Source organism: Thalassophryne amazonica, chromosome 9 (assembly GCF_902500255.1).
Source record: "Thalassophryne amazonica chromosome 9, fThaAma1.1, whole genome shotgun sequence".
Taxonomy (NCBI): Eukaryota; Metazoa; Chordata; class Actinopteri; order Batrachoidiformes; family Batrachoididae; genus Thalassophryne; species Thalassophryne amazonica.
The window spans coordinates 118,263,683-118,271,935 of record NC_047111.1 but is presented as its reverse complement, the minus strand read 5'-3'; positions in this window follow the sequence as shown (position 1 = coordinate 118,271,935).

Below are 8,253 nucleotides of genomic sequence, written 5' to 3'. Positions count from 1 at the left end.
TTATTGACCTGAACCTTTGGACCAGTGAACCCTTCCCCTTGTTTATAGTCGACTGCACCCCAGTTTGGGTGATTTTATTCCATACTTCCATATGGTGACTTTCTTTTCTTGTAGGTGCCCCAGTTTGATCAGTGGATTCTTGATTTACTTAGATTCATTAAAATTGATCAAAGGTCAATAAGTGATGTCAGGGTGAAAAGGATTATGGTCAAAGGTCAAAATTGTGATTGTCACTCCAGTTCGCACCAGCCTTGGTAAACATATGCAGGTACATTCTGGAATTGCCCAGTCCAGGTCAAATTAGGCAAAGGTCAGTCAGTGGAGTCAAGGTCACAACTATGTCTTCCAGGTCCTTTTGGCAAAGGTGAAGGTCATTGGGGTCAAGGTGAAGGATCTTGAATTTCAACCAGATTTAGATCTAATGTGGTGCACATAAACTGGAAAAACTTGAGTAAACAGGCTTGTGGAAGTGTCTACACTGAAGCAGTAATGGTTACGAGAACAGCGACCGTGACTGTAAATCAGCCGTAATATTTTGTTGATGTTTAATCTTTAGTGACCTCTGCAGGCTGGATGTACTACTGCAGCAGAATTCACAAAGTCTGAATGGCTTCAGTAAGAACAAATTGCAGCACTTGTCATTTAAATTAATTTAGCTTCTTGTTTATATATATATATATGTATATGTGTGTGTGTGTGTGTGTGTGTGTGTGTGTGTGTGTGTGTGTGTGTGTGTGTGTGTGTGTGTGTGTGTGTGTGTGTGTGTGTGTGTGTGTGTGTATGTGTACATACACACACAAAAGAGCTCGTAGGTTTAATTTTCATTTTGGGGGTATAAGAACATCTGAAGGGGAATATTTAAAATTAAGACTATAATATGATATGTGGGCCATGCAGGAGCATCTCCAGTCACCCCACACACGGCGCACTGCAGTGGAATGTGACGAGGGGGGTTCCAGTAGGCCAGATGGGTCATCACCCTGTAATCTCACCACAGCAGGGGGCAGCAGGGACGATTCAGACCACAAGCTCCCTGCAGGGACGGACTCCAATAAAATCCCTTTGTTCCTCAGCGACCGCTGCATCTCAGATCCTCTATGGCTGCTGTGGCATCATATTTATTGTTCATGGAGTGACGGCACAGATTTATTATTCGGCTACTCGGTGAAAGTTTAGTTCATCTCTTTGGTCATGAGCTTTACGATACGATACGATACGATACACTTTATTGTCCCCTCAGGGAAATTTGTCTTGGACTCATGCTAAGTGCCTTTACAAAAGGAAAACAAGCAGATACAAGTAAAAACACAACCACATCCATAACAAATTAACATGACAGGAAGTCAGGAGAAACACCATAAGTGTTGCACAATTCCAGTTTTAGACATTATTGTTTAGCAATTTGATGGACATGGGGACGAATGAGTTTTTGAGTCTATTCAGTCTGCTCCGAGGGACTCTATACCTTCTCCCAGAGGGAAGGAGAGTGTCCTCTGTGTGAAGGACATGAGCTGAATCCATCAGTATCCTCTGAGCTGCTTTCAGAACAGACTCTTCATAGAGTGAGCTGAGGGACTGATATTGTTTCTTTCCAATTATCTTCATTGCATTATCAATTTGTCTGTTAAGTTTTGTTTTAAGTTGTACAGAGAGGTTGCCGGACCAGGCAGTCATGCCATATCTGACTAGGCTCTCTAACACTGCCTGGTAAAACAACAACATTATTTTTTGATTGACACCATACAAACGAAGTCTACAAAGAAAATAAAGTCTCTGATGGTACGGTAAAGAAAAACACACAAATGAATATGTAATAAGGAAATGACTGTAAAAAGCTGATTGCTTTGAACAACCTGATTTGCTTATAAACTGCACAAGATGCCTAAAAGAAATTATGACGTTTTGTCACCTTAAAGAAATGTTGTATTTTTATCACCCGTTGTCCAATAGGCTGTGGGCAGGGGAGATCAAAACGTGCATCCGTCCATCCATCGCTTTTCACGTCAACACTACAGCCTTATTGTAAAAACGAGAAATTTGATGCTAATTGTCATTCTTTTCACCAAGTTCCATGCCCGTAGCTTCTGTGCTCTAGCACCACCAATAGGTGAAACCTGGAAATGTGTTTACACATGCAACTTTTGAACCCACTGCCTGATTTTAAAATGTCAGTTATTATTAAATTATTTGGACCAAGCTGAGTTCAGCATTCCCTATGATGTCAACTTCTGCCATCCCAGCTTTTGCAGCATATTGGATTTTATGTAAAAGACTTAATAAATAAATAATTTCATACCTCATGCATTTTGTCCAATCTTCACAAAAATAGGCACAGCTGATCTCCACACTAAGCCTGACAAATCCATCTATATGGTAGTTTGACTTTTCAAAGCATTTATCCCTCACAGTCATTTGAAGTCACAGGAGAAGCAGCCAAAATATGAGTAGGAAGTGAGGTCATATCTCAGATACACTTTGATCTGTCTAAACTAAATTTAGTATTCAAGACTGGAACCCAATTGTGAGGAAACATGAAAAAATTGGTCTCATTTGACCTCTTTAGAGAGCCATTTCCAACAGGAATCTTTGGTCAGGATTTGAATTGTTTAAGTTGAGTTGTGCTCATCTTTTAATCCATCCATTTTATGAGCCTTCTTATTCCAGTTAAGGGTCAGGGGGCGCTGGGATCGGCTCCAGCCAGCACATGTGGACAAACAAACACATTCACACCTATGGTCATTTTAGAGTCATAGGTTCAACCTAAGCTGAATGTCTTTAGAAGTGGGGGGAAACCAAGGAAACAACTGTGCCAACCATTAAGGCACTCTACAGAATACATCTTTTAATTCTTCATCAGTGTCAAATATCTAGCAGTGTCTCATGTTTATTATTATTATTATTGTTGTAGCAAGATGAAGTCCAGATTGTAAAGCCGGTATAATGACAAAGGGGTGAGGAACAGACTGCAGACTGCAGACTTTTAATTGTCCTTAAAATAATAATTATGTAGCAAGATGAAGTCCGGACTGAAAAGATGTTCACGCTAGCTTGGCTAATGGGGAATTACCCTTTGGTTGACCTGGTAGGGTTCTGGTCCTTTTGTGACCACAAAGGACCTTTGTGGCTGGGACGGCGGTGGGATCGAACCCTGGTCTACTCGCATTAAAGACCAGAACCCTACCAGGTCAGCCTCTAATGGAGTTGGTTTAACACTATTTTACACAAAGGTCACAATGGTCCTACGGTCACAATTTGTGACCACAAAGGACCTTTGTGGCTGTAGGATGGCAGTGGGATTGAATCCGGGACTGCTCGCACTAAAGACCAGAACCCTACCAGGTCAGCCAAAGGGGAATTCCCCGTTTGCCAAGCTAGTGGGAACGTCTTTTCAATCCGGACTTCATCTTGCTACATAAACATTATTTTAAGGACAATTAAAATGGTTGCACAGTCTGTTCCTCACCCCTTTTTCATCATATCATTGAGTATCAATGCTTGCTGAAACAATCAAACTAACTGACATAAGTGTCATAATCATTTCAATCAAACATTCCATTATACAAACTTATTCCAGGGGTGGTGGCCAAGTGGTTAGTGTTTCAGTACAGAAGGTTCCTGGTTCAAACCCCACTCCTGCCACATTTGTCCATATAATGTAGAGTGGTGTCAGGAAGGGCATCTGGTGTAAAACGTTTGCCAAATCAACATGCAGATCCTCATTGGACCTGCTGTTAAAAAAAAAAAAAAAAAAAGGGAGCAGCCAAAGGGACTTTCTATTGAACCTTATTAAAGTTCTCTTTCTGCTGTTCAGATGTGAAAATGTTCTCCTTTTCTCTGTTTTATAGCTGCTATGAATTCATCTAGAAGAAATTTGAACTATTCAGACTTTCACCCCTGAGAAATGGAAATGACCTTAAAAATTCTGAAATGTTACAGTCCAAACAGTTATTGCGCATAATGCACGCAAAAGCAACATTTATATTCACCCATAAACTGTCAAAAAGTGTTGTGACTAATAAAAAATGAGCACATGTAGGTAACAGCAGACAGTGCTGGCAAACATAAGAACATGACATACAAACTATGTGCATGAATTTTTATGATTTTGATGGAAACGTACCAGAGAGAGCAAATAATTCCTGTGCACACGCAATCTGACGTTTTGACTCACAGATGTTTCAACCTCTCAACTTCTCTCAAATCAAATCAAACTCTAAGGCCATAAAGTTCAATCGTCTTCTAGCGTAATGTCTGATTACCCAGAAGTCTCTCTTCTCTGTCTAAATCTGGCATGGCTGCCTGTTTGTTTCTGTTACCATGGCAACAGAGGATGAGGGTTGTGGTTTTATCAGTGGTATAGTTTAGAGGACACCACCCCAAACATCTAATTAGCATCACCACCTTTTGGAAACACTTTGGTGTTTTTGCAGCCCTGAGAGGATTTCGATTCGCTGGCGTGGATTATTGTCATTTGTTGCAGTCTGGTAATGAACCCGAGGACGTCAAACTCCTAAATCAACCGTGAAAGCAACAACTGCAAGAGATTTTTTGATGGAAACTTACATCTAGTCTGGCAGAACCGCGCTGAGATTTCTGGCTAATGATTGTTGAGATGGTTCTGTTTTTGTGCGTTGGATACTTCAGCGTGACAGAGAAGCCACAAGCAGAACAATGCAGCCAGTAAATATTTCATCCATCTCTCTTCCCTGCTGTGTCTAGTTGTTGCTACAAGGGGAGGGTGCGACTGCGAAGACTGCACGGCGCATCATGTAAAGCCACTCAAACTGCTTGTATGAGGCGTGAAATATGGGTTTAATTGAAGTGTAACTGTTTACAGCAACAGGAGAAGCATCAAAGCTGCGCCTGAAACTGTATATGTGCGCTCGCCCTCACACGCCATTAATAATGTTTATTCTGCTTGATGAGCAAATATTGATTGTTGAGCTCTTGAGGCGAACAAGCACATCTTTCTGAAGTGTCTCTCAGTGAGGAGAACCAGCATCCACTTCTCATCAGTCAGAGAATTGAAGAGAGAGAAAAAAAGACCAACGGAAACAAGGCCGGTCCACACCAAGAGTTCACGCTGGTGCCAGGCAGAAATCCTACCAACTGTGACAGAGTACTGAAAAAGTAAATGCAATTACAAGTACAATTACTACCATAAAAAGTACCTTTTCTGTAGAGGTTTAAAGCAGAGGTGCAAAGCAGTTCAGCGGCTCAGCTGCTTCTCCGGGAACAACTTACCTGACTTCAGTGACTAAAAGTTCAACCATGTATTGCTTCCACCTGTCCACCTAAATCAGGTGAGTTCACTGAATTGCCCCTGTACCTGCCTCAAGAGATGAACTAATCCAACTGGCTGCTTTAGTGGGTGGATGGAACAAATATGTGGTCAGAATTTTTTCACCTCCAGGAAGAAACTTGCCCAAGGAACCTTATTGATTTTCCTGTCTGACAGGGAATCAAACCAATGTTCCTCTACTTTGTCAATAAATTACTTCCTCCAACCCTAGATCTATAGGTTATCTAGGGAGGATTGTTTCACAAAAACATGAGGCCAATTGATTCAGTGAACGTTTATTACATCTGCCAAGGAAGTAATAAAATCATCGGCGTTCATTGATTTGTCTGTCTGTCTTTTAGCAGTATTCCTCCAAAACTAGTGCATGGATTTTGATGAAATGTTCACAACAGATACATATTAGGCCGATTTCACTTTATATATGCTTTGAAGGATTACATTAAAAAATATTACTCTGCGGATTTCCCACAAATGTTCACCACAGATAGATACAGTATTAGGCCATAGACGAAAATTCCACTGAATTTTGGAGGTGATCCGGATCTGAGTTCGGAAATCTCGGATTGCTCTTGTTATGATAGTGTTTGTTGTCTTTGTGAAATTATTGCTTTGGGTTGTAAACCAATAAAATAATCAGGTTTTTGGTGATTATAGTATAATAAAGTTTTCTGTAACTTTGTAATAGAAAACTAACTGTTGGAAATTTCTATTTTCGTCCTTTCCCTGCATATCAGTGATGAAACAAACATCCTAAAACCACCTTCTTAGAGAAATGTTAGGGTGTTTGTGTACAGCGCCATAGATTTCACACTATTTCAGCTAATGTAGCATTCCTCATAGAAATGCACATAAATATCTCTGAATACATATAAAAACAGTCGGAAATGTAAAAAGCCTCTGTGCCTCTCTCTATATGTACCTACACATGTGAACACGCAGAGTAAATTTATGTGTTAAATTAACACTTCAGCAATGTGCACATGGCCCTAATAAAATCCATCATAGTAGGCGTGAACTCTTATTAATGTTGATCAAATTGATTAATACTCTAATGGAGTTGGTTTAACACTATTTTGTCTATTAGGGTTGATCAAATTGATTTAACACTCTAATAGAGTTGGTTTAGCAGAACAGAGTTTCACAGTAATCTTATTAGAGTGAAATAGGTCAGCTAGGGTTGAAGGTTATGGAGTTAAATTGTTGAATAATAGATTTTTACTTAATAGTACAACACTATTGACACTATTTTACACTCTGTTAGAGTTGATCAATTTTTTATACTCTTAATAGAGGTGTTTTAACACTATGCTAAAGTTGATTTAACACTATTTTATACTCCACTGGGAGTTGGTCAATTTTTTAATACTCTAATAGAGTTGATTTAACACTATTTTACACTCCTTTGGGGTTGGTCAATTTTTTTAAATACTCCAGTAGATGTGATTTAACATATGATAGAGTTGATTTAACACTATTTGACATTCTATTGAATTGATCAAGGGGAGGTGATGGTCTAGTGGTTAAGGTGTTGGGCTTGAGTCCAGAAGATCATGGGTTCAAATCCCCGCCTGACTGGAAAATCACTCAGGCCCCTTGGGCAAGGCCTTTAATCCCCTATTGCTCCCAGTGTGTAGTGAGCGCCTTGTATGGCAGCAGCCTGACATCGGGGTGAATGTGAGGCATAATTACAGACATAATTGTAAAGCGCTTTGAGCATCTGATGCAGATGGAAAAGCGCTATATGAATGCAGTCCATTTACCATTTATCAAATTTGTAATACTCTTGATAGAGGTGATTTAACACTATGATAGAGTTCATTTAACACTATTTTACACTCCGCTGGGGTTGGTCAATTATTTTAATACTCTAGAGGTGATTTAACACTATGATAGAGTTGATTTAAAATTATTTTACACTCTGCTAGGGTTTTTCAAATTGGTTTGATACACTGAGTTGAATTAACACTATACACAGTAAAATCACCACTATAAAACTAACACTGACAGTGAATATATGGTCCTACTCTGGTCAGAGTAGGACCATACGAGGTCTATTAGAAAAGTATCCGACCTTTTTATTTTTTCAAATACCTGATGGATTTGAATCATCATCATTTGAATCATGAAGCTGATGGAGCAGCAACAGCGCCTCCGTGATGAAGCCTCACAGGACATGTTGTGACATGCCCAGCTTGTCCACAATTTCTCGGATAGTCACACGACGGTCCCACATCATCACAGCGTTCACTTTGGAAATGATCCAGTCGTTTCAGCGTGTTGATGCTGATCGGACCGTGGCTCGCTCTCCACCGTTGTGCGGACGTCTTTAAACCGGTTGTACCGCTCCTTAATCTGTGTGATGCCCAGAGGATCGTCACCAAAGGCCGTCTGAATAATCCAAATGGTTTCCATCTGGCTGTCGCCCAGTTTCTGGTAAAATTTGATGCAGTCGTGCTGCTCTAGTTGTTCTGCCATTTTCCTTGCAAAGAAAAAACGACGAGAGACTCCACCCATCCTCACACAAAGGCTGCTTACAAGCATGCGCACGAAGGTTCAAGGTTTGCTCATGCTAGCACACGTGATTCAAATCCATCAGGTTTTTGAAAAAATAACAAGGTCAGATACTTTTCTAACAGACCTCGTATGTTCACTGATTTCGGTTCAGTGATTTTACTGTCTAATAGAGTTGATTTAACACTATTTTGCATTGTGTTAGGTTGGTCAAATTGGTTTATATGCTAATAGAGTTGATTTATGACTATTTTAAACTCTGATAGGGTTGGCCAAATTGATTTATTCATCTAATAGAGTTGATTTAACACTACAACAGAATTTTAAGTTATTTAGTCTGAGCTCACATGCACTCTCTGTAGCGACAAATTAACAGATTTAATTAATTTTACTGTGTACCTATTTTGATTTTACATAAGGGGGAATCAGTGTATTAAAAG